This window comes from Macaca nemestrina, chromosome 4 (assembly GCF_043159975.1).
Source record: "Macaca nemestrina isolate mMacNem1 chromosome 4, mMacNem.hap1, whole genome shotgun sequence".
Taxonomy (NCBI): domain Eukaryota; kingdom Metazoa; phylum Chordata; class Mammalia; order Primates; family Cercopithecidae; genus Macaca; species Macaca nemestrina.
The window spans coordinates 28,039,876-28,067,770 of NC_092128.1; the positions used below are offsets into that span (position 1 = coordinate 28,039,876).

A 27,895-nucleotide genomic window follows, 5' to 3' on the forward strand; every position below is an offset into this window, starting at 1 on the left:
GCTCACTGCAGCCTCCATCTTCTAGATTCAAGTGATTCTCGTGCCTCAGCCTCCAGAGTAGCTGGGATTACAGGCGTGCACCACCTTGCCCAGCTAATTTTTTTATTTTTGTAATAGTAGAGACGGAGTTTCACCATGTTGGCCAGGCTGGTCTCAAACTCTTGACCTCAAATGTTACCTGCCTGTCTTGGTCTCCCAAAGTGCTGGGATTATAGGAGTGAGCTACCATGCTTGGCCTATTCATACCATTTTTTGAGGACAAAAGATGGTGTGTTAAAAAAGTTGCTAAGAGAAAACATTTAGAAATAATGTCTGCCTATTTTTTCAATTAAAAAAATCATGTTTCTAATGCCTGATTTTTTTAAAAGACAGCTTCTTAGATTTTACTGAAGATTATGTGAAGGTTAAAAGAAAGCCTTATTGGGTAAATGCTATAAATCTGTTATTAGTAAGTTATGTCTATTTGATAGCAGTTTGATTATTTTGTGTGATAATTTTTATATAATTATATGATGAACTTCTGTAATATTTACCCTTTAAAATTGCTTTTTCTCTGTTTTGAGATGTTGCAGGAAATGTTAAAATTAATTTCGGAGTTAACTCAGCCATAGTTTATTTTCTATTTTGTTAATGATTAACACGAAGTTATCGATTGGTACTTAGAGCCTCTTCTCTTGAAGGCCAGTGTTTGTTAATTAGTGAGTGTTGAATTGCTCCCGGTGTCCATTAGGCATCTTGTGGTTAATGGAGACAGATGGTCTGCCCTTGATAGATGCTTCTGGAAAGTTAACATTTCAGCAGTGGCAGTTACATTCCTGTCAGGCAGGACTTCAGGAAGAGAGGAACTCTGTACCATTTGATCCGGATTCCCAGGTGTGACTTTGCAGGTGAAGAAATTTGATTTTATCAATTCATTTAGGGTGGATGGAGATTGTGAGACTGAGTAAAGCTATCCAAGCCAAGCAAGCTTACATGAGATTGAATTCTCCAGTGTATTAGTTGGCAGTGGGAGATGTGCTGTAGCCAGCTGTAGACTTTTTGAAAGGATGAAACTTGAATCAGAACTCTGTTGGTGAGCATAGAAATAAGATGGGAAAGAACTGGGTATTTTCAAGTTGTCTGTGAAGCCATGAGGATTTGACAGAGAACTCTTTCCCTTCCGGGGCTATCCTGCCTAAAAAAATGGAGCCCAGGCTGGGTGCGGTGGCTCATGCCTGTAATCCCAGCACTTTGGGAGGCTGAGGCAGGAGGATTGTTTGAGACCAGGAGTTTGAGACTAGCCTGGGCAACCTGGCGAGACCCTATCTTTACAAAATTAAAAAATTAGACATAGTGGTGCATGTCTGCAGTCTTAGCTACTTGGGAGGCTGAAGTGGGAGGATTGCTTGAACCCTGGATGTTGAGGCTGCAGTGAGCTGTCATTGTGCCACTGCACTCCAATCTGGGTGATGGAATGACCCCCTCTCTCTCAAAAAAAAAAAAATATATATATATAGCGTGTGTGTGTGTGTGTATATATATGGTTACACACCCACACATTTATGAACAATGTTTGGTTTCACTTGTTTTTTATCTTTATGTAGCAGAATCATACTGGATATATTCTTCTGTACTTATTTCACTAAACATTAGGATTTTGATGTTTTAACAGTGCTGATGAATGTAGCTCTAGGTGATTAATTTTCATTGCTGTTTAGCTTTCCATTGTATGAAACTATGCCATAGTTTCATAGTATGAATATGCCGATTTCTCCATTCTCCTGTTGACTGATGTTTGGGTTTCATGATTTTTGCATTTGTGAACAGTGCTGCGAACACTTGTAAACTTGTTTCTTGGAGAATGTGCACAGTCTCTACAGATTGTATTCTCTCTTTATTGTATTACATGAAGAGATAGAAATAATCTCTATGTTCCTGTATTTACTCAAACAGCTGATGTTAACATGAGAATATTAGTATGGAATTAAGGTCATTTATGAATGTTGTTAAGTTAATTCAGTTGATTTCAAGTTCTGTCCTGAATAAAAGCAATATTTTTCATAAATGACTATTTCACACTTAAAAAATATTGAAAAACACTAGAAGATAGTAACATTCCATAATATCACCACCCTCATTTGGTAATTATAAAATTAGGCTGTAAAAATTTTGTTTTACTATCAGTCCTATCTGCCTCTGCCAAAACACACCCCAACCCCTTTACTTAGAAATAGTTTATCACCATTACCAATTATGCTTTTCACCTTTACTTTGTGCTTAGAAAAGTCATCTCTATACATTTGCACATATTATTAAAGATATATATGTATGTATATATCATTTTTAGACAATAGCATGTAAATGCAATTTAATTTTTTTTCCCCTTCTTGTTGAATGTTTTTTCAAAAATCAGGATATTGGCCAGGTGCGGTGGCTCATGCCTGAAATCCTAGCACTTTGGGAGGCCGAGGTGGGCAGATCACCTGAGGTTAGGAGTTCAAGACCAGCCTTGGCAACATGGCAAAACCCCATCTCTACTAAAATACAAAAATTAGCTGGATGCGTTGGCGTGCACCTGTGATCCCAGCTACTCATTCGAGAGGCTGAGACAGGAGAATTGCTGAGACAGGAGAATTGCAAGACTCTGTCTCAAAAAATAAATAAATAGGCCGGGCATGGTGGCTCATGCCTGTAATCACAGCACTTTGGGAAGCCGAGACGGGTGGATCACCTGAGGTCAGGAGTTCGTGACTAGCCTGGCCAACATGGTGAAACCCCATCTCTACTTAAAAATACAAAAATTAGCTGGATGTGGTGGCACGCACCTGTAATCCCAGCTACTGGGGAGGCTGAGGCAGGAGGACTGCTTTAGTCTGGGAGGCAGAGGTTGCAATGGGCTGAGATCGTGCCATTGCACTCCACCCTGGGCAACAAGAGCAAAACTCGGTCTCTAAATAAATAAATAAATAAATAAAATTGGGATATTAACACTGATACTATAATATTATCTGACTGTAGACCTTATTCAGATTCTGTTATCCCCAAAATATCTTTATAGTAAGAAATTACCAGATCATATGTTACATTTGGTTAACCTGGAACAGCTTCTCAGTCTTCCTGTGTTTTGTGACTTTGACATTTTCGGAGAGTACTTGGCAATATTACATAGTGTCTTTCAACAGTAGTTTGTTTGTTTCTTCCTCGTGCCTGTATTCAGGTTTTGTGTTTTCCATAGAAATGCTACATGAGGGACGCTGTGTTCTTCTCAGTACATCTTATTCAGAGGCACGTGATGTCTGTTTGTCTCACCACTAGTGATATTAACTTAGATCCCCTGGTTAAGGTCAGGTTTCTGTTAGATTTTCTGGTTTCTCGTTTTTCTCGGAAAGTTACTGTTTTCTTTATTTCCAATAATAATTGTGTTATGGAATGATATTTTTAGATTTCGTTAATGTCCTGTTACTCCTCACACGTTTAACCCTAGGCTTTTAAAATCTGTTGATGCTTGTGTGCATCATTTATTCTTATGATGGCTGCCTAATGGCGATTTTTAAAAGTCCATCATTTCTTCATTTATTTATAGTTGACTTTCTTCCCCCAAAAAGAGCTCTCTCTTCAATCTCATTTATTTATTTCAGTGCATATTCATGGATTCTGATATTAGTCTTAATTTATTATTATTACGTATTTTGATGCTGAAATTATCCCAGATTTGGCCAGTAGGAGTTTCTTCAAGCCGCCTCCTGTGTCTTTTGACACATCTCCTTCGTTCTTTGAACATATTCTTTCTTGTGCATGTAGAATGTTTCTCATTGCATACCTTCTCTGCCTCAGCCCTAGAATCAGCCAGTTCTCTGAGAAACTCTGTATGAGAGTGTCTGCTTCTCCATAGCCTGGCCAAGAGTGACTTTTTTTTTTTTTTTTTAATTTTTGCCAATTTGATAGTTGAGAAATAGCATCTCGATGTAATTTAAATTTGTATTTTTTCCACTATAAGTGGAATTGAACATCTTTTAATATGTCTAAGGGATATATATGTGTGTGTGTGTGTGTGTGTATAAGTATATGTGAGTGTATGTATTTTCCCATGTCCTTTGCCCATTTTTCTGTTGTTTTTGTCTTTCAGAGTTCTTTATATATTATGGTTATTACTCCTTTATCTGTGATATGATGCAAATATTTTCTCTCATTTTATCTGTTGCCTTTTGTTTACAATAGAGTGTTTTTGGCCATATAGAAATTTTAAAAAAGTATGTAGTCAAATCGATCAATCTTTCAGTCTTCCCAATTTTGAGTTGTAGGTAGCAAACCTTTTCCTGCATCGAGATGAGAGAATTCACCTTTTTTCCCCCTTCTCGTGGTAGTATGGCTTCATTGCTTTACATTTAGATCCCTGATTCATTTGGAGTTTATTTTAGTATATGGTATGAGGTTTTCCAGTGGCTAGCCAATTATTTTAACATTGTGTTAATCCATTTTCACGCTACTATGAAGACATACCCTTGACTGGGTAATTTATAAAGAAAAGATGTTTAATTGACTCACAGTTCAGCATGGCTGGGGAGGCCTCAGGAAACTTACAATCATGGCAGAAGAGGAAGCAAACATGCCCTTCTTCACATGACAGCATCATGGAGATGTGCCAGACAAAAGGGAGAACAGCCCCTTATAAAACCATCAGATCTCATGAGAACTCACTATCACAAGAACTGTATGAGGGTAACCACCCCCATGATTAAATTACCTCCTTACTGGGTCCTTTTCATGACACGTGGGGATTATGGGAACTATAATTCAAGATGCGATTTGGGTGGGGACACAGCCAAACCATATCAAATATCATTTATTAAATAGTTTTTGCCTTGGTGATTTTAGATGCCACCTTTATCATATACAGTACTAAAACTTCATCTGCACTTGGGTCTGTTTTTGAACTTTCTATATTACTCTGTTGGTTTTTCTGTCTATTCATGTGTCAGACACTTTTCATCATGGAGGCTTTAGACTATAATTTAACGTCCGGAAGAACTCATCCTTCCGTCTAGTGTGTGAGTGTTTTCCTGGCTGTTACTGCATATTTATTTTTCAGTATGAGGCTTAGTATCAGTTGTATATCTTCATTTAAAAAACTTGGTTTATTTATGAGGATTACATTAAATTTCTAAATTAATTTATGATGAACTGACATTTTTATGTTAACTTGTTCTATCTGAATATAAGAGATGTCTATTTGTTAAACTCTTCGTTTGTGTCTTTTTAAGAATGCTTTAAAGTTTTCCTCAGATGTGTTTAATACATTTATTTTAAAATTTATTCTTAAGTACTCAGTTTTCTTTGTGCAACTTGCTTTGTTTCCACTTAATATATCACATACAGCTGAACAGGTCAGTACGTGTTGATCTATTTCATTTTAAAAAGTGGATCCATGGTAAGTTATGTCTGTGTATCTGTTAGTATGGGGGAATGTGAGGGTAGCAGAAGTCATAATTTCTATCTTAAATAACTAAAACATAGTTTTGGAAATCAGATATGTTTATGTACATTAAAAAATATAAAAAAAATTCCTGTGTGGGTATTCAATTCAATTCCTTGAATTGAGCCTAGAAGAAAGTGTTGAATTTAGTTTAGTGGAGAGGACCAAAAAGGACATTTCGTGTGACAGTGGCATAGACTAAAGTAGAGGCAGAGTTTCACCATGTTGTGTGAGGTCAGTGATATAACTGGCCCAGATGATGTTTCTGTACTCAAAGATAGAGTAAGGGCAGTTATTGGACAACTTGAGTGCCCAAAGAAAGCATTTGGATTTGTCACACTGGCAGCAGAGGCCTTCTGAACTACTAATCTATTGCAGTGTAACAAATTATCCCCAAATTTAGTGGCTTAAAACATCAATCAACATTTATTATCTCTAACAATTTTTGTATGTCCGAGATTTGGGATCAGATTAACAGTATTCAGGCTTGGGGTCTCTTGTGGTGAAGTCAAGATGATAATCAGGGCTGGACATGGAGGCTCATGCCTCTAGTCCCAGCACTTTGGGAGGCTGAGGCAGGAGGATTGCTTGAGCCTACGAGTTTGAGACAGCTTGGACAACATAATGAGACCCTATCTCTATTAAAAAATAATAATAATTTTTAAATAGATGTTAGCCAGTCTTCAGTCATCTTAAGGCTTTATTGGGGCTGGAGGATCCTCTTCCAAGATGGTGTACTCACATGGCTGGCAAGTTGGTGCTGGTTGTTGGTGGGAGGGCTCAGTTCCTCCCCTTTGTGGGACTCTTCACAGGGTTGAGTGTCCTTATGACATAGCAGCTGCACTCCCCAGATAGAGCGATTCAAGAAAACAAGACAGAAGCTTCAATGCCCTTTTTGACCACACGCTGGAAATCATCCCCCATCACTCTCACCGTGTTCTCTTCCTTAGACACAAGCCAGTAAATTCTGCCCACATTCAAGGGAAGGGGAGCTAGGTTTCACCTTTTAAAAAGAGGTGTGTCAGAGAATCTGGAAACAGATTTTACAACCACCACACTGTCCTAAAGAGGAGTGATGGTATAATTTTGAAAAGGAAAAAAGTCTAGGATCCAGAGAAAGATTAATCTGGTAGTAATGTCAAAGATGAATGGAAGAAAGGGAGAAACAGGAGGTGGATCGTAGTGATGCGATCTAGCAGTCAAGTGATGAATTTAGTTGGGAGCAGTGAGAGGGCAGAGGTAGGACACATGGAAGGGAGACAGCAGAATCCCTTCCCCTGTGATGGTTGAGTTTTCAATGACTGACTATGTAGAGAAAATCAGGGCAGTGACTTTGGGGAAGCCATGGTTTGGGATATGATTAGGAAGGGGAGCTGGGTCTGTTGGATTAGAGAGAAAGAAGAGCCAATTGGGTTCCTGCAGGATGGAAAAAAGCAGAGTGATCAAGAGCTTCAGATGTTGCAGAATTCGCAGAGAATGATGTTTGAAATGAATGCATTTGCCTGCAAGGTTATTATAGGTGACAGCAGTTTAAGTGGAGTAGAGCAATTTTGGAAATTGGATTATAACATTTAATTTGATGATTAACTTTTTACAAAGTGCTTGAGGTGGGAGGATGAGGAGCTGGTATACCATTCACGACTCAGATTTTGAGATCTTATGTCTTTCTGCCTCCTGATAGTACCCCGAAGACTCCCTGGAATGGCACTTCCACTCAGCTCTTGGATTGAGGGCAATGGAGGAGGATTTTACCTCACTCATTTTCAGGGACTCTTTTAATTGCATGTGAAATCAACTGACTTTATTATTTTTTTACTTTACATATCGCTTTTAACTATCCTCATGTGTGCTCTCCCCAGCCCCATTCATTTCTCTTCCTTTCCCTTCTCCCTGGTCGGTAAGCATTTCAGATCATGATCCAAGACAAAGATCTATTTTTCTTCTCCCTTACCTCCCAACTTCAAGCATGATTCTATGATTCATATACTTTGTTAACTGAACTTGCAGGGATGCAATTAATATATAAAAAATATAATTAAAATTGCAACCGGCAAATGTAAATACTAAATTGAAAGAGTCTTGGTTTTTTAATTTTAATTTTAATTTTTTGTAGAGATGGGGTCTTGCTGTGTTGCCCAGGCTGGTCTTGAATCCCTGGCCTCAAGTGATCCTCTCACCTCAGCCTCCCAAAGTGCTGGGATTACAGGCATGAGCCACCACACCCGGCCTTATTTAGTATTATTTTATGTTCTGTATCTGTACATAGATTTAATCTGTTTTCAAATTAGTGAAATAATTATCAATAAGATGGAGCAAAAACATGAAAATAATTTAAAAATGTCTTTATGTGACATAACACAGATTTGTGTAAGGATATGAGATTAAGTCGACCAAAGATGGTGTAGTAAAACACTGACAAACCCAGAAATTAAATGTGAGTTTTCTCTGTAACATGGTGTGATGATGATTATATTATTGTTATTTTTTCTGATAGGGCTATTTTCCTTTGAAGAAGAAATGTTGGGTCCATTTAAGACTTAAACTAAATTACAATAGCATTAATAACTATGGTTCCAAATTAGGAGTAGTCTTTATGCTGTGAAAAAAGAAAAACTATTGTTGATAAGTTCATTTTAGCACAAAAGGATAGGATTGTTCTCAGTAACATCATCTTTGAATAAATAGGGCGGCCTCTGATGATGTAGCCTCATTTTGCAGTGTGCGTGGGAGGTGAGCATAGAAGAGACAAAAGGGCCAGGGGATGTTGAGAAGAAATAGCAGAAGGGAGGGACACCTGGGTGCCTTCACTGTGGATGGCACAGATCGTAAGTGACTGGAGGGGGCAGAGGCTCTGACTGTGTCAGTACTGCCATTAGGTATTCCTTACATAGACATTAAGCTTTTTCTGTGTGTCTGTGGGTGTGAGAGAGGGAGACGAAAAAAAGGGAGTGAGAATGTATATGTCTCCGGAGATCACTGACTGTGCTGTTTACTTTTACCGTTAAAGATCTAGGGCCAGGTGCGGTGGCTTACCCCTGTAATCCCAGCACTTAGGGAGGCTGAGAGCAGGCGAATTGCTTGAGCCCGGGAGTTCGAGACCAGCCTGGGCAACATGGTGAAACCCCATCTCTACAAAAAATACAAAAATTAGCTGGGTGTGTACTCAGGAGGATTGGTTGGGCCCGGGAGGTCGAGGCTGAGCTATGATGATGCCACTAGCTATAGTCTAGGTGACAGAGAGACACCCTGTGTCAATTTAAAAAATAAAAAGATCTGGATATATTTGGAGATTCTATCATGGCTTTTACTCCTTGTACTTGAGCAATTGACAGAAAGTTAATCTGGTTAATTGATATATTTTCCATTTCCTGTTTCCCACTCATCCTATCCCCTCCTCTTTCCCTCTGAGTTCTCTGAGTCTCACTTCAGACCTTGTGGGTCCTAGAAGCTTCCACCAAGTGTCTCTTCCATTTCCAGGGCCCCACAGTTGCTGGGCACATTGTCCTCCTGTGTGCTCCTCTGTCTCCAGAATGTCCTGGGAATCACTGTGTGTAGGTTTCTACAACCTGTGTTATTTTTGTCTGTGTGTTTGTTTTCGCTTCTCTGAGGGAGGAGCCAAGTTTCATCCGTGTAGCTCCACATGGAATAAATGTGAGTTGACTGAACGAATGAAAGATTTCCCCAAGCCTTGTAGTAGACGTGCTTGGACCATGGTGGTCCATCAGTGTGGCAGTGGAGTCCCTGAGCGTTAAGGATTGGGAGACGTGTGACTAGAGAGGTAGACCACACAAGCCATGAAGCATCTAGGGGTGACTGCAAACTGAGTGAGGCAGGTCTCCTGGTCCTGTGGTGCTCCACAGAGAAGGTTTCTGGGATGGCTTGGAAGCAAGAAACAGATAAATGCAGTGCTGTGTGCTAAGCGTTGCAACCTCCTGCACAAACTGCTCTGGGCACTTCAATTAATTTGCACTCTGGGGGTTGGTCTGGGAAGATTGGCGTTTGAGTTGAGTCCTTAAGAGCGTGCAGTTGCTCACCAAATGGAGAAGAACAAGGAGCATGTGTCAGAAGCAGCATGTACCACACTGTAGAGGTGGGAATTGTCATTTTCTTGAGAAGTTGTAATGGAGCTTAAGGTTCAGGGGCATTGGGAGTGGGAAAGGAGCAGGAAATGAGATGGGAGAGGGCCATGTGTGTAATGCTGAATGACTGGCCTTCACCCCGTTGACTGTGGGGAACCATTGGAAGTTTTAAAATTAGAGGAATGGCGGAGATTCACGTTTTAGAAAATGCCTGGCAGCAGTGTGGAAGATGGACTGGAAGGGGAAGACTAAAGAGAATAGACGAGTTGGGAGACTCCTGCAAAGTCCACCTGAGTGTGGTGAAGGGCCTGGATTAGGCCTTGATAGCAGCGATGTGGTGGAGAAGACAAAGTTACATATGATTTTGGAAGGTGGAATTTGCGTGACATACCGGAGCTACAGATAACAGTTGTGGGAGGGATGGAAGAATAGAGAAGGAAGAGTTTTTTAAGCTATAGCCATTGAATGGGAGAATAGAAAGGAAGCACCGAGTTTGGTTCCGGACATTTTAGAGTGGGGCACCCAGATGGAGAGAACCAGCAGACGGAAACATATTCACACGTGTGTAAATGGGTGAGATTATATAAGGAGAGCTTGCTGAGCAAAACGAGAGAGGGTCACGCAGAGGACTCTGGGACACTCCAACATTTAAAGAGCACACTCAGGAAAAGAGCCATTTAAGAACTGTTCCAAAAGGAGACATAGCTACCAAGAGGTCAAGTTGAGATGAGCAGGAATACGAAGCCATTGGATTTGACCAGCCAGGGCAACAGAGTGACCCTGTCTCAAACAAACAAAAACAACAACCAAACTTTTCCAAAAGAATTTGTTATAAGATTTTTGAAAATACCAAGCACTTTTCAGTGTGTGTGTGTGTGTGTGCGTGGCAGATGTTAAATATACATAACATAAACTTTACCATTTAATCATTCTTGAGTAGTTTTTTTGGCATTAAGTACATTCACATTGTTGTACGACCATTACCACCGTGCATCTCCAGAACTCTTTCCCTTCCCGTGATTGAAACTCTGTACCCATTAAACAACTCCCCATTTCCCTCTCTTCCATCCACTGACAACCACCATCCTACTTTCTGTCTTTATGAATTTGACTACTCTGGGAACCTCATACAAGAGGAATCATGCAATATTTGTCCTTTCGTGACCGGCCTGTTTCAGCGCAACATATTCAAAGTTCATCCGTGTTGTAACATGTCAGGATTTCCTTCAGCATTTTAAAAATATAATTTGAATATAACTTTTTTTTTTTTCCCAAGAAACCAACTATTTACAACCATGACAAAGTCCTACAATCTGCCACATCAGTTTTACACAGGGAAGGGAATTAGAAGAAGGGAATTCACGTCGATCACAGACATCCTGTTGAGCATGTGTCAGGCGCCACGCCAGTTCCAAGTACTTCGTCTAACTCATCGAATCTCCATAACAATTCTGTGCGGTGACATTATTTTTCTCATTTTACAGCTGAATAAACTGATTTTCAGAGACTTATGTAGCTTGTGCAAGGCCACACAGCTGGCAAATAACTGAGCCAGGATTCAAATCCTGATCCTCCCAATACCCAAGGCCATGCTCTTTTTAGGACCCTTCGGTTCTCCCTGTGGTCCTTTCTCTAATTATATGACTCTAAAGGAGTCAAATCTCTTTGCTTTGAATTTAATGAAGTTGTGCTTTTTAAGGTTTTCCTGGTGTTCAGCAAATACACAAGGCTCCTCATGACATTAAACCACTCTTATTTTGTATTTTACCTTTTAAGAACAGAATCAAGCATTTGCCAAAAGTAGAGAATTAATTGTGTAACTAATTAATTCAGTTCACATAGTTATTAATGTTGTTTGATGTGTTTGTCCAACTTAATATTTGTCTGGGGTCATTTACAGAACTAAGTTGATTTGTAGGTTAGATTTCTGAAGGAAAATACTTTTTTAAAACTAAACTTGCAGTTTCTATTCTAATCACAAATAGAAAAGGAAGAAACTTTTTAAAATGAAAAATATTTAACCACTTATTTTTGAGGATCTCACAAAAACAAAGTATTATGCAAGTAATCTGACCGTAGTATTTGAAGCCAAAAGCCACAGGTTGAGATTTGCCATGCTGAAGGTTTTTTTTTTTTTTTTTAATCTACAAATGTTTCTTTGAATTCTTGAATGCTCTATCCTGTGCCAGTGAAAGATGTTTTTCTTTAAAGATCTTAGCAGTGACTGACATATCACTGTTTGAGCAGATGATCCTGAGAAAGTAATCAAAGCCATTTACAGAACAGGCGTTTCTGTAACTTGGGCCCTTCACGGAAGTAAGCCAATGGGCTTGTGTGTTGTTTGAAGACTGGGCTTATCTCTGCATCTTTGTTCAGTGTTTGGCTTTGAGAGCACCACTGACTCTGAGTTTCATCTGCACTCTGTGACCAATTGTGAGAGAGACCCAAAGTCTGAAGTTTATGTTGACGTTAGAAAGTCATTCTCTGAAGCCTGTTTTTGGAATGAGTTTAAAGAAGGAAGAGTACCAAAAGCCAGGTCCGGTCTTGTAGTGGTTGTTTTGGAAAGAAAGGATCATGGTTCTGTGGGACCATAAGAGTGGATCAGATTACATTCTAATGTAATGATGAAAACAAAGACTAATAAATCAGAGGGACTCTAAAACATCCTAAAATCTTCCCTCAGGCAAATAATACCAGACCTTCGAGGGCGGATAATTGTTTTCTCTCCATTTTCTTTTTTCTTTTTCCTTGCAGATTGACAGAATTAAAAATGTGACAGCCCCCATCAGTGGTTCATTTAAGTGTTTTGGTATATAGGTGATTAGAAACCATAAAATATCTTCTTTATTTTAAAGCTATTGTCTCGCTCAGACTGCATAATTTAAAGGCAACTGTGTAATTCATGTCTGTGGTGAAACATTTCTGATCCTAAAAGTCATGGACGAAAGGGGGCATTTGCCTACCTAGCATCAAGGAGCTTAAACTGTAATCAGAAGTCCACGCATTATTGCTTTATTCAAATGTAAAGGGAAGATGAATGCTCAAGATACAGCAAAGGATCTTTTTAAAATATGCAATTTGTGTGACTCTTGCTGAGTCAGATGAGTGGGTGATGCTGGGCAGAGCTGTAGAAGAAAACTGACTTTCAGCAAGGGATAAGAATCCATGCTAAACAGGACAGGAGTGAGGCTGAGAATATGCTCAGGGAGAGTGCGGTGATTGGAATATTCGTCCCTTCCAAAACTCACGTTCACATTTAATCCCCAGTGTGGCAGTATTGAGAGGTAGAGTCTTTAAGAGGTGATTGGATCATGAGGGCTTTGCCCTCATGAATTGATTTACCCACTCATGGATTAATGGATTAATGGGTTAGTGGATTAACGGGTTGTCATGGGAGTGGGGCTTGTGGTTTTGTAAGAAGAGGAAGAGAGAGTGACACTCAGCCCCCTCACCATGTGATACCCTGCACTGCCTCGGAGTCTGCAGAGTCACCACCAGCAAGAAGGCTCTCACCAGATACTGTCTCTCAACCTTGGACTTCTCAGTATCCAGAACTGTAAGAAGTAAATGTCATTTCTTTATAAGTTATCCAGTTTCAGATGTTCTGCTCTAAGCAACAGAAAATGGACTAAGACAGAGAGGGAAGCCTCTGGAAGGGGGAAGCCTGAGTGGTGAAGTGGTGAGTCCAGCACCTGAGGAGAAAACTTTTGACCTGAAAGGGCTAGATCTCAGACCCAGATAGAAAAGCACTTTCTCTTTTTACTTTGGGGCTTGAGAGAGTGCTCAGCCTGAGTCTAAGAGTGGAGGTAGACCAGCCTAACAAAAAGGACTGACTCCAAGGAATTGCTAGCCAGAGGGAAAATAAAATAAATCATGGAAGGCTTGGGAGATGCCTTTTGATACTTTAAACCAAGCTTGTCCAACCTGCGGCCTGCAGGCCACATGTGGCCCTGGACAGCTTTGAATGCGGCCCAACACAAATTAGTAAACTGTTTTAAAACATGAGATTTTTTTTTTTTGTATGATTATTTGTTGTTGTTGTTAGCTAATCACTATCATTAGTGTTAGTATATTTTATGTATGGCCCAAGACAATTTTTCTTCCAGTATGGTCCCAGGAAGCCAAAAGATTGGATACCCCTGCTTTAAACCTACCATGATAATTGAATACTGTGAGATTTTTATGTGTAAAATTTAGTCCAGATGGCTAGCATTTGAATTCCCAGGATACACAGCAGTAATTTTTTTGTTTTTCATAGCAGTAAATTTTTTGGTGTTTTTGAACAAACTCAAGTCTGTTATTCACTGCAGAGTAACAAGTAGGAGATTCTCATTAGCAGATAAGAGAAAGCAAAATATGATGTCTTTACAGGAGAAAACTATGTGTTCAATTAAGATAGGGTGACAAAACCCAAGTGTGAAACCTACTAGTGGGGACTGGCAGAAAGATACCCTATTTTACACAGTATTCTGTCCTTACATAAAGTTACTCTCTAATTGGCATCTCTTGGAAAATGGCTGGATTTGGCCCACTTAAGTAGGTCCAGGAGGGGCAAGGACTTGGAGTTTATTCATTCATTTTGGGAGGAAGCCCAGAATAGTCAATAGAACTAAAGATATGACAGGAGTAGTAGGTGCATGTCCTGTAATGTAGTTGGAATCCTAAAAACTGGGATAAGTCTGAGGTATAGGGGTTACATGACTCCAGTTTATCCCTGGTTTTTGTCTTCATTGTCTCCACTGCTGTTAGGTTTTCTGAAGCCTTGTCTTCTCTAGTTTAAATTGGAGCAGGAATTATTCTTTGATAAAAGGCAGCACCTCAGTTAACTTTCTCACTCAGAATATATTTAGTCAACAGATAACTGTTGACACATACTAAATACAAGTGCATTACATGCTTTTGGAGGATACAAAGATAAATCAGGCAGAGTTTATTCTTAAGTTTTCTCATGTAATGGGAGTGGAGGCGATGTACCATCATTTAATGGTTGAGAACTGGGGTTGTGCAGTCAGACCCAAGCTGGTTCGGATCCTGGTGTTGCAATGTATGAGATGTATAGCCTTGGAAAAAGCTACTCAATCTCTCCTAAACCTTCGAGGCTATATGTCTAGTGCATGTCAACACCAGGATATGTATAATAGTACTTATGTCATAAGGATGGCTGGAGGCCTATGAGATAATGGTTGTAAAGGGTTTAGAAGACTCCCCAGAGCATAGTGAGTCCTATCTGAACACTGACAACACACACAGATGAGCAGAGGTGCTTTATGGACCCAGGGGGTTCTGGCTTTGCTGATGTCCAGTGTTAGAGGTAGGGCTTGGGGAGTACCTATATTGGAAGCAATCACTCAGATTGTATGTCACTGGATGACATTGCCAGAGGCAAACAAGAAACAACATGGCAGACACAGAACTTTTTTTTTTTATCCACAAAAGTGGACTGTATTTTTTTGTTTGCTTTGATGTTTTGTTTGTATTTCTTTTTTTTTTTTTTTTTTTTTTTTTTTTGAGACTGAGTCTCGCTCTGTCTTATAGGCTGGAGTGCAGTGGTGCGATCTCGGCTCGTTGCAACCTCCACCTCCTGGGTTCAAGCGATTCTTCTGCCTCAGCTCCCCTAGTAGCTGGGATTACAGGCACCTGCCACCACACCTGGCTAATTTTTGGAGATGGGGTTTCACTATGTTGACCAGGATGGTCTCGAACCCCTGACCTCAAGTGATCTGCCCGCCTTGGCCTCGCAAAGTGCTGGGACGCCTGGCCTGTCTGTATTACTTTGCGGTAACTCTGCCATTAGGGGAGTTGAATCAGACTCATCTGATAGGAAGATGACTTAATCATCAGTTATTTTAGTACACAGTTATTGAGTCTGTCTTTGCACCCATTATGGGTTCCAGCACTAGATCTAGTTTATTAGCACTGAAAATAAAGCAAATACTAAGCCATATTGGTGATTGGCTCACAAACTTAGGAGTTTGGCTGGCTGTTAAGGATAGGTGTCTGTAATATTAGAAAGTTTTCAGGCAAAATGAATAAAACAACCAGATAATAATTTGGGAAATAATAAAGGAGTGGTGGAGTTGGGTTTCTGTAGCTGACTGTTTTGCTCAGACATTGTGGTGTCAACTTACTTATCTCTAAACATTTAAATAGATTACTGACTGGCCTGGGATGTTGTCTGTTCTTTTTTTAAAAAAATGTTATATAATATTTGACCCATACAAAAGGTTATATAATTCTGTATAATTAATGGGACGTTATTAACACACTGAAGCTACCGTGTGAGGAGGCACCTCACTCATTTACTGCATTATTATAGCTTGCTAAACATACCTTGGTTAATAAGGAACTATTTCTTGAATGTCACTTCTGTGTCTCCTGCCAAGCATCTGATGGTGGACCCGAAGCCCTTGTTGACCAATAGGCTCAATATTTAGGAGGGAGACCTGGACAGCAGAGTAGAGGTGTGTGAGGACAAGCGGGGCCCTGCCAGCATTTGTGTCTGTCACCTCTAACCACAAAGGGAATAATGACTTGAGAGAGCCCTGCCTGCTTGCTGCAGCTCCTCCTTCCCAATCTCAGGTGAATTCCTCTTGATTTCCTCTAGCTGTAGCCTAGAATCATGTATAGAAAAGGATTCTGGGAAATGTAGTTCCCCTTAACCAAATGCTAACAGTACAAACCACAGTTGTGCAGCTAAGTATATGTTTGTACTTACTTGTTATACTGGAAACAGGAGAGAGATTTGTAATTATTTCTGCCTCAAAGATATCAGAATAGTTATTTACTGTTCAGGTATCAGATTCATTTAAAAATGACATTTAACTTGATTGTATCATTATTTTCTTTTCCATTAAACCGTAACTATTTTTAAAGCCATGAAATAACTTAAAAAACAGAACTAATTTAATCTTACCCTCTCCTTTGGAAAGAAAATATTCCTTTTTTAAAGTGAAAGCAAGTTTGGAAAAAAAAAAAAAAAAGGAATAAGGAATGGCTGCTCCATAGACAGAGCAGTGGCCTGGTCTGCTTGCCTGAGTATACTTGCAGTTATTTCTAGACTATATGCTAAACAAGGGGTGGATTATTCATGAGTTTTCCAGGAAAGGGGTGGAGATTTCCTGGAACTGAGGGTTCCTCCCCTTTTTAGACCATATAAGGTGACTTCCGGACATGGCAGTGGGATTTGTAAACTGTCATGGCATTGGCAGGAGCGCCTTTTAGCATGCTAATGTATTATAATTAGTGTATAATGAGCAGTGAGGACAACCAGAGGTCTCTTACATTGCCATCTTGGTTTTGGTGAGTTTTGGCCGGCTTCTTTACGGCATCCTGTGTTATCAGCAGGGTCTTTGTGACCTGTATCCTGTGTCAACCTCCTATCTCATCCTGTGACTAAGAAAATATTCTTCTAATTTGACAAATCAATTTGGATCTCATTGTGCTAAAAAAGTTTTTTTAAAAAATATTATCCAATACAGTGCCATCTAGTGACAAATCATTTACTTGCTGGTTATTGAAAATAGTTCACTACACGTTTTACGTCTTGGTAAGTCAGGAACTTCACTTCTAATTGTGCAAATTCTTAAGACATATTTTAAGCGACTATTTCTAAATAAATCAAATATTTGTAAATAGAGAGCTGGAAAATATTTTTTAACCCTCAGGCTTTATTATACATATGTATCACAATGTGTCTGTTTACTTAATGCCACGTGGACCCAGGAATAAAATCAAAATCTGTTTTGTCTAATAAGGTGGTAATAGGATTATTTTAGAAATGTGACGTGAAGGAATGAGCATGGCTTTAAAATCAAACAGACATGAGTTTGTCTATTTGGACTTATTTTTCTTATGACTTAGCAGGTAATTACTACCTGCCTGGAAGTGCACCAAGCACTATATATGTACTGCCTCAGTACGTAGTCACAAAACTCCATAGGTATTTTACAAATGAGGAAACCGGCTGGGTGCAGTGGCTCACGCCTGTAATCTCAGCACTTTGGGAGGCCGAGGCGGGTGAATCTTGAGGTCAGGAGATCGAGACTATCCTGGCTAACATGGTGAAACCTCGTCTCTACTAAAAATACCAAAAAAAAAAAAAAAAAAAAAAAATAGCCAGGCGTGTTGGTGGGTGCCAGTAGTCCGAGGTACTCAGGAGGCTGAGGCAGGAGAATGGCGTGAACCCGGGAGGCGGAGCTTGTAGTGAGCAAAGTTGGTGGCACTGCACACCAGCCTGGGCAACAGAGCAAGGCTGTCTCAAAAAAAAAAAAAAAAAAAAAACCAAACAAGCAAATGAGGAAACCAAGGCAGGGCAAGGAAGTGTTGTGGTGCTTACTTCATTGTAAATTTTTTAAAAAAATTGTATTGAGATGGAGTCTCGCTCTGTCACCCAGGCTAGAGTGCAATGGTGCGATCTCAGCTCACTGCAGCCTTCGCCTCCCAGGTTCAAGCTGTTCTCATGCCTCAGCCTCCTAAGCAGCTGGGACCACAGGTGCCCGCTACTGCGCCCAGCTGATTTTTGTATTTTTAGTATAGACGGGATTTCATTCACCATGTTGGCCAGGCTAGTCTTGAACTCCTGACCTCAAGTGATTCACCCACCTTGTCCTCCCAAAGTGCTAAGATACTCATTGTATTTTTATTGTGTGTGTTTATCTGTTTTATGTAATAAAAGAGTGCCCCTTAACAGAGAGGGTCTTACTCAAGAATATTGCGTTTTTTCCTGCCCCTATTGTAGACTGGTATGTCTACAGTTCAGCTGCTGAATATTTGATTTTTTTTTTTTTTGTCCATGAAATGAAAACACAATACCCTTGACAAGAACAATAGTACATTACATTGTTTTGATAAAATATTATTGTTTTCTCTATATTTTCTTCAAGAGTGAAAAATATATGTAATTTTTTATGAAGGGTATTATACAGTGGCACAAGCACTAAACTAAGCAACTCTGGGTTCTAGTCTCTACCTGGCCACTTGTAAACTAGTGTTAATTTAACTCTAAAGTTTTACATGCCCACAACCTGCATATTCCAAGAGCTTGTTACATACAAGGCTTGTTACAAAGACCAGCAATCTCCCCGCACTCACTCCTGCCCCATCCCCTGCTCTCTGAGCTCAACTCTTAGAGCGGATTGTTCTGCTTGTTTACCTCCAGCTCTCTAAACAGGCATTGCTCTGTCCTCTTCTTAATTTTTCAGTCTTAGGCGTTACCTTTGACCTCTCATGATAAAGGAGAGTTTATCTTACGCACCCCCACCCCATGTGCACAGCCCTTCTCTCATTATAATTACATTTTGAATAATTCAGCATTTACATTGTTAGGACTTTGAAAACATTATTCCCAGACGAGTTATATAATCTATGGTTACCTTTTCTTTCCAGCACAACTTTTTGTTTTCCCTGGTGTTAATAATTCTTCTTTTTTTTTTTTTTTTCGGAGGAGGGCATTGTTTGCTTAGATTTTATGTGCTTTTCCCGTGTTCGTCCCTAAACTGTTCCCCCCATGTAAACTACTTGTGTCAGAAGTGTTAGGATGCCACAAAACAGCATTGTCAGCCTACAGGCAGCCTTCCTCTTTGGCCACGTTGTCTTTTCTCGGGTTAGCTAGAACTCTCTGCTGCCTCCCAGAGGGATGGTGAGACTTAGGGTCTGGATGAACGTGAAGCCCTATTTGTGTGCGACTAAGACTGCTTGTCAGCAAGAACAGTCAAGAATGAGTCTTCTGACAGGCAGAAGCACTAGTTAGTTTTTACCGTGACCAGTCATGAAGAAGCAGAGTAGGTAAGTAAAGGTGCCAGGGGTGAAATGAAGACCAAATGGTATATAAGATATGTGCAAGCAATAGTTAGAACAGAAAGAATCCTTTTTCTTTCTTTTTTTTAAAAATACCTGTTTTAAAATAATGGAGATGGGTGGGTGGCGTGGGGTGGCGGGGGTGGTGGGGTCTTGCTATGTTCCCCAAGCTGGTCTTGAACACCTAGCCGCAAGTGATCCTCTCACCTCAGCCTCCCAAAGTGCTGGGATTATAGGCATGAGCCACTGCACCTAGCTGAGAAGGAATCTGTGAATTGCTTCTCATTGATTGTTACAGGAAATGATGTTGGAGACATAAATGATCTAATGACTCTTAGCTTTGTAGATATTTTGTTTACCTCAATCATAGATTTGGTCTGGTTGTGAATCATGTCTAAGATGTTACTTCTGGGGGCATCATTATTACATGCATGGGCGAAAAACTAGAGGGCAGAAGGAGTCTATGCTGTTTTCATTAATAGAAGAATTTGCTACGGAACTGTTTTAAGTATTAAATACACAAAAGCTGCCATTCTAGATAGCTAGCACTAGGAGGCCACAGAGACCATGATTCTGGTGGATTCAGATTGAGTCCTGCATCTTTCCTATTGGAATTGGAAAAGAAACCAAGGGTACGTAGTCTAGTTGAAATGCTGTAAACACTTCTTAAAGTTCAGGATCAGATAAACTAGATTAAAAATGCCAGCCTGTTTTTCACAATGCAGTAACAAATGAATCTAAAATATGCAACACCGCTTTCTTTTATGCTTGTGACATTCTTGGTAAATAACACAAGCAGAGTATGTATACTGATGTATAACCACCACTTTTTTCCATTGCACTTCTGATTTTTAGTTCTTAAGTCCCCAGTCCCGGCCCTGATTACTTTATGCCCAGATGACTTTCATAGCCTTCTAATTGATGACGCTTTATAGCTTGTAGTTCTCCACTTCATTCTATGTATTGAAAGCAAGAGTTTTCATCAGAAATGGTTTGGTCACACATGCCCTATGATAAGCAACCTTTGGTAGTCTCCTGTCAAATAGTATTTCAAGTCCAAGCCTCTCTATTCATTCATTCACTCATTCATTCTAGACATATATATCAGGTGCCTTTACCTGGGCTAAACCTCGGCTCTCAAGACAAACACTTGGGTTCTGCCCCCAAGAGCTTCATATTTGCATGTGCATTTTCTCAGTATTCTCCAGTCTCTCTTATGGCTAAGTAAACATACCTTGTCTCCCCTAAATTTTTACCTTTGTGCCTTTAAGCATAAAGCAACATCTGTCATTTTATAATTCTCTTCCTTCAGAACTGCCTCTGGTTATTAAAAACCTGATCTACCCCTGTTACTCTAGGATCTTTCAGCTTTGTGTTATTTAATTTACACCATATTAATTTCGTTTATTTTTACTTTTTTTCTTAAAATTCTAACTATGCGTGTGCTGCTGCTTAAGTACAAGGTGGCCTTTTATTTCTTTATGTTTCCCGTTAGTGCCAAATAGTGCACGTTCCTTCTAAACAAATGAAATGTTACTTTAATGACTGCAGCACATCCCATGGGTCGCTTTCCCTGTAACCTTCCAGTGCCCTCTTCTTTTCCAGCAGAACCTCCACTTTGCTCAAGAATCCACTCTTCTGTGTATACCCATATGCTCTGGGGAAGCGAGTCTCAGGCCCCAGTCACAGCCCACGGCTGTCAGGAAGGTTCTCTTCTTGCCAGTTGATAGGGTTGAGCGTGAACATGTGACCCAGTTCTGTCCCTGGAGACATAAAGAGAAGCCGGGTGGAGGCTTCCAGAAAGGTTTGCCATCCTGGTGAAAAAGAGTTGGATGAGAAGTTCTGCCCACTGTGGGCCGAGCTCCAGCTGTCTTGCAGCCATGAAGGGAGCTAGCCCAAGCATCATCGCCACATGGAGGGGGGCAGAAAGACAGCTGGGGCGGGGGCCTTGCTGCATTGCTGAGCCATCCTTTGTTGGGATTTCTTGTTATGTGACGATAGTGAGGCTTTGTCGGCTTGGGATTTTCTCTTATTTTCAGACAAAGGCATCTGGCTAACTCTTCACCATCAGCTCTCAGTTTAGATTTCCCTGATCTCTGACAGCATCTCCTGCCATGCCTTTACCACACCATGTAGTAATAGATTATTTGCTTCTCAGCACCACAATTGACTGTAAACTGTGTATGAGAGCAGTAACTTCACCTTGATCACTGTTATGAGATGTGCCTAGGAACTAGCATAGCACCTGGGGACTGATAAGTTTTGAACACCTATATTTATTCCTGGTATCCTGAAAGCAGATGCAAAGTTTCTGGGGCAGGGACAAATTATGATTATTATAGCAATAACCTAGTGCAAGAGACTTGAGTTTATAACCCCTGGAAGATTTCCACAGTCCTGGTTTCATCGTCCTTCTGAAATGTAAACACATAGCTCAGGGGAGGTAAGTCCCTCACTATCTGTTCAGTCAGCTTTTATGTTTTAAGGTTGTCCTTTAACACAAGTCCTGGTAAAATTTTCCTAGCTTTAAATGTGCAGAAGTATAAAGATACTCACTTCCTCACACTGACATAGTAGGTGCTCAATAAACTGTTTAAAAATTTTTTAACAAATTTGAAGAATAAATCTAATTTCAATCTAATTTAGTGATGTCAACTGGGTCAGGGATTGTGGGATTTTGTGGGGGGATGGGGGAAAGCGTATGAGAATCATCTGGGGGATGTTTTAAATCAACAGTATACTTCTCACCTGCCAATTCCAACGTCTCCTATTACTGTCATATTCCTCAGGGTTTTTAAGTTTGTTTTTGTGGCCAAAAGGATGAGAACCTGGGTATAGCCCACACTATGTTTGAGCCTTTCTTATGAAAGTTAGGAATGGAACCATTTGTCTTGACACCTTGACACCCAAGTCTGCTGTCTCAATGCTTACGTTCATTGCACCAGAGTCTTCTGTTTTGTGTTTCCTTGTATGGATTTGGTAGAATTTATTAAAGGATGTTTCATTTTTTAATTAATAGCTTGCCTTTTTCTCACAGAGGGTTTGAGGCAACTTTACAGCACAAATACATAAAATGAAATAGCATATAAACAGAAAATCAGAACTGAGAAAAAAGGTTGCAAATGTGTTGATTTTAATTCAGATTTGCTTCATGTTTTTATTTATGTCATGCAAAATGACAAATAGCATCAATTATGTTAATAGTTTTTAACATTTTTATTTAAGCCACATCCCTGTGTTGTAATCTGTGAGACCTCTTCTGAAAAGAGTGACCACAGATACACATACACACACTCAATTTTGCTGTAATTGTTGTCCCTGGCTCATCCCTCCTTCAGTGGGGGTACATGGAAACTTCTTGTTAGAGAAGGTGAAACATACTCATTTCTTAGGAGGGAAAAAATATTCTTCGTATTAAGTTCTAAAAAATTTATTTCTTTAATAAAATATACATACAGAAAAATAGACTAAGCTATCAAATACCATCAGTTTTGTAATATTTGCTTTAGATTTTAAAAAATAATACAGACGAAATAGAGACCTCTTATTTAGCTCTTTTTCATTCTATTCTGCTCTTTTCCTCTACAATAGAAACCACTATCCTGAGTTTAGTGTTTAACATTTCCAAACATATTTTATGCTTTTACTACCTTTGTTTACATCTGCATCCATCCATCCATCTATCTATCTATCTATCTATCTATCTATCTATCTATCTATCTATACTTTTTTTTTTTTTTTTTTTTTTTTGAGGTAGGGTGTTACTCTGTCACCCAGGCTGAAGTGCAGTGGCGTGATCTCGGCTCACTGCAGTCACCACCTCCCAGGTGCAAGCGATTCTCCTGCCTCAGCCTCCCGAGTAGTTGGGATTACAGGCATGTGCCACCACACCCAGCTAATTTTTGTATTTTTAGTGGAGACGGGGTTTCTCCATGTTGGCCAGACTGGTCTCAAACTCCTGATCTCAAGAGATCCTCCCGCATCAGCCTCCTAAGTGCTGGGATTACAGGCGTGAGCCACAGCACGTGGCCTGCATCATTATGTATGTAAGACATTATTTTATATGATTTGAAACTGTATAAACCATGTTTCATTATAGGCCTCTGCAGCTAGTCTTTTCACCTAACATTTGTTTTTTAAAAAAATTGTGGTGGAAAAAAAAAAACCACATAACATGAGGGTTACCCTCTTAACAAATTACTGTGTACGGTACAGTATTAACTAAGCATAATGTGGTACAGAAGATCTCTGGAACTTTTCATTTTGCATGACAGAGACTGTTCCCATTGAATAGCAACTGCCCATTTTTCCCTCCTTCCAGTCTGACAACAGATTCTACTTTCTGTTTCTGTAAGTTTGATTACTTTAGACACTTCATCTATGTGGTTTCATGCGGTATTTGTCCTTCTTCACTTAGCATAATGTCCATCACTTAGCAACAAGATTCATCCATGTTGTAACTTACGACGAGATTTCTGTTTTAAGGCTAATATTCCACTGTCTATATACACCATATTTGCTTTGTTTTTTCATTTAACATGGATGGTTAGGTTGTTACTACCTTTTGGTTATTGTGATGAATGCTGCAGTGAACAGGGGAGTGGTGCAAGCATTTCTACACAATTCTGATTTCAGGTTTTTTGGATAAATATCCAGAAGTGGGATTTCTGGTTTATATTATAGTTCTATTTGTAATTTTTTGGGGAATCTCCATTGTTTTCTGTAGAAGCTGCACCATTTTACAGTCCCACCAACAATGCGCAAGGGTTCCAGTTGCTTCAGATCCTCACCAACACTTGTTATTTTCTGGGGTTTTTGTTTTTGTTTTATATAATGCCCATCCTAACATGTATGAGGTAACATCTTACTGTGGTTTTCATTGGCATTTGGTGATTGGTGATGTTGAACATCTTTTCATGTACCTGTTGGTCATTTGTATGTCTTTTTTGGAGAAATACCTATTCGAGTGTTTGGTCTGTTTTTTTCAGTGGGTTATTTGGTTTTTTTTTTCCCACTGTGTTGTAGCAATTCCTTATATATTTTGGATATTAGCCCCTTATCAGATACATGGTTTGCAGATATTTTCTCCCCCTTCCATAGGATGCCTTTTTACTCTGTTGATTCTTTACTTATCTTTAATACTTGTAGCTGTCCTTATTTCTTTCATAAATATATATGTAATACTCATATATACAATATTTCATTATGAGACTGTATTGTATGCATATTCTCCTGATTCACATTTGAATTGTTTCCAGTTTTTTGCAATTACCTGTATTCTGATATGTACTTCCTTTTGTTCCTGTGCCAGTTTCTCTAGTGTACATTTTCAGGAGTGGAATTACTTGGCTGTAGGTATGCACATCTTCATCTTTATTAGATATTACCAAATTGCTCTCCAGAGTGGTTGACTGAGTTTAACTTTGTTTCATTAGTGTATGGTACTTTGCCAGTCTGATGTGAAATGCTGTTTCATCATAGTGTTAAACTGTGTCATACTGAACTTGAACATCTTATGTTTATTTTCACCCAGATTTCCTTTTTTGTTAACTATTCACAATTTTTTGCCTCATGTTTTTCAATACAGTTGTTTGTGTTTATTTGCTGACTTTTAGGACTTAATGTATCCTGAAGATTAATAATTTTTTGTTATGTATTTTATTAATATCTTGTAGTCTGTGGGTTGGTTTTTCATTTTGTTTGAAGAATCTTTAGAATTAAAAAAATTTCAACATAGTAACACATTTATCAGTCTTTTACTTTATAATTTCTACTTTTGTGTGTGATTTTAAAAATCATTACCTGAAGAGCATTTTTTTCTAAAAATTGTCAAAGTTTTATTTTTACGTTTAAGTCTATAGCTTGAAAATGTGTCTCTATGATGTGAGATAATGATTTTATTTTCTTACAGTTAACCTATGTCTCAGGATAACTGTTGTTCAATAGTCTGTCCTTTCCCTAGTGATTTGCAGTGCCACTGCCATCATATATCAAATTTCTGAACATACATGTGTCTTTTTCTGGGTGCTCTATTGTTTTTCATTTATCTTTACTGTTTTACTTATCATGGTTTCATATAACTTAGTTTTAGAGAGCAGGCTGCCTGTTTTCTTCAAATTTGTCAAGATTGTTCTTGGCCCTTTTTTCTTGTGAATTTTAGGATGAGCTTACCATGGTCCATGAAAGACCCTGTAGGGATTTTGATTGTAATCATATTGTATTTCAGTTCAGTTTAGGGATATTTATTAAGCCTTCCATCCACAAATATAGTGTATTTCTCAACTTACTTGGTTTTATAATGTTCTCTGTAAAGCTCTTGGAGATTTTTTTGTTAGACTAATTATTAGAAAGTATATAGCTTTAGTTGCTGCTTTAAATGGTAGGTACCTTTTCTTATTAAAATTACAATATGAGGTTTTGGCTTATAGGAATTATATTAATTTTGTATATTGATCTTTAACAACATTGATGAACTTATTTTTTATTAGTTTTAATGGTTTTCCTTCATAATTCTCTATATAGATAATGATTACTTGGAGATGAAGACAATTTTGTTACTTCACTTAAATGTTTATATTTCCTTTCTGTCTTTTTTATTAACATTGACTAAGTCCTCTGTTATGTTCTTAAGTAAAAGTGATGATTGTAGTCATCCTTGCATTTCCTAGCTTTTGAAGGAAATACTCCCATTATTTAACCGTTAAGTGTGATTTTGTTGTAGGGTTTTGTTTTTGTTTTTAAGTTAAGCAAGTTCTTTTCCTGATATGTGGGATTCTTTTTTTTTTTTTTTTAAATCATGAAGGCTGCTAAAGAATTAACACAACCATTTTTTCATTTTTTAAGGACAAATCTGACCTTAGATTAACTCTCTACTCAGTTCTCCTGAACCCCTGGTAAAAGGAGAATGTTCACCATGTTACCAGGCAACATTGTTGTGGTGAAAGTGACCTCTGTTTGGTAAACGTATCTGGACTGGGAGGAACTGTTAAGTGAACTCTAAATTCCTGATTAGAAGCTGTAGCTTCCTCAGAAGTACTGACTTTTCAGAAGTGGGTATGTCCTTTGTGGGAACCCTGGACGCTGTGACTAGCACCGTTGTATGATATTTGGTTTCTGCTTGGGGCACAAGGTTTCTAAGCCAGCATGTCTGTGCACCACCTTTGTGATTTTATTTTATTTTATTTTATTTTGAGACAGAGTCTCTCTCTTGTCACCCAGGCTGGAGTACAATGGTGCAGTCTTGGCTCACTGCAACCCCCACCTCTGGGTTCAAGCGATTCTCTTCCCTCAGCCTCCCGAGTAGCTGGGACTACAGATGTTCGCCACCATACCCAGCTATTTTTGTATTTTTAGTAGGGACGGGGTTGCACCACGTTGGCCAGGCTGATCTCAAACTCCTGACCTCAAGTGATCCACTCACCTTGGCCTCCCAAAGTGCTGAGATTCAGGCGTGAGCCACTGTGCCTGGCCCACCTTTGTGATTTTTATTTCCCTGCCTCTGAGCTGTCACCTGGATGCCAGAGAGAATAGCTCCTGGATGCCATGTGGGCTCCTGTGGGGACTCGTTCCACGAAAGGAAGCACCTGAAACTGCCCTGTTGGCATGCTGTGTTTTCTTCTGTGCTTCCCGAGTAGTTGGCTGTGGGGTGTGGCCTTGGTCATTGGGTAGCTCAGAATGTGTAATTAAAAGTTCCACGTGGGCACTGCAGTGCATCCAAACAAAATACAGAAATAAAAGTGTTTCCTGGGGCTGATCTAACTTTATAACTCTCACTTAACATCCTCAATTTCTAATATTTATCTATTGGAATGCTCGTGTTTTCATTGACTATAAAGATTTCAGATTGAACTTACAAGTATATACACTATACTATCTTTTTTAATGTGTTAGATTCTGTATATGTTTGCCAACTCCAAAATGGTTCTGCTGCTAAAAAAAAGTTTGATAACTAATATTTTAGACCTGTACTCTCCAGTGGGTAGATACGTGTTGCTGTAATATGGCTATTAAGATGCAATATAATTACAATTCAGTTTTTTAGTCATACCAGCCATAATTCAACTGCTCACTCATCATATGTGGCTAATGGCTACTATATTTGACGTTGTAGATACGGAGCATCTTCATCATTACAGAAAGTTCTGTTGAACAGACTTTCTAGGCTTTATTTTTAAAATGTATCCACATTATCAGAGCGCGTTATGTTTTTACTATATATGCTCTATGCAATAAGAATCAGCATATCTTTCAGGGACAGTATTGAAGACCCCAGTGTATTATGTACAGAATGAGCCAGTAGAGAAATATTTCTTAGATTTGAGTACCAGGATAAGTTAAGTTTCTCCTGAAATTTACCCTCTGATCATGTCTGGTTTGTAACTGATCATTTTTCCCTTTCTGCTTTGTCTACTAGAGAGTGTAGGGCCAACTTTATGGCTCACTTTAAGTAACCATTTGGCCTGCATATTTGTATGCTTTGTATAATTTTTGAAGGCTCTAGTTTTATCTTGCTAGTCTGCTTATTTTCTTGTCTGGATTTTTGTATTAATATAACTTTATAATTTTTGCA

At 39.1% G+C, this 27,895-nt stretch overlaps 1 long non-coding RNA gene across 4 annotated transcripts in view; it reads left to right on the forward strand.

Annotated features, from left to right (window-relative positions):
* Positions 1-27,895, forward strand: part of LOC105471376 (uncharacterized) — a 162,526-nt gene that overhangs the window by 20,307 nt on the left and 114,324 nt on the right. The window contains exon 1 of one of the 4 annotated variants that reach the window (XR_981109.3): positions 25,813-26,379. The exons of the other annotated variants lie outside the window; for them this stretch is intronic. This is a non-coding gene — a long non-coding RNA (uncharacterized lncRNA). Of the gene's footprint in view, positions 1-25,812; positions 26,380-27,895 lie in introns of those variants that run through there. 4 annotated transcript variants of the gene reach the window in all.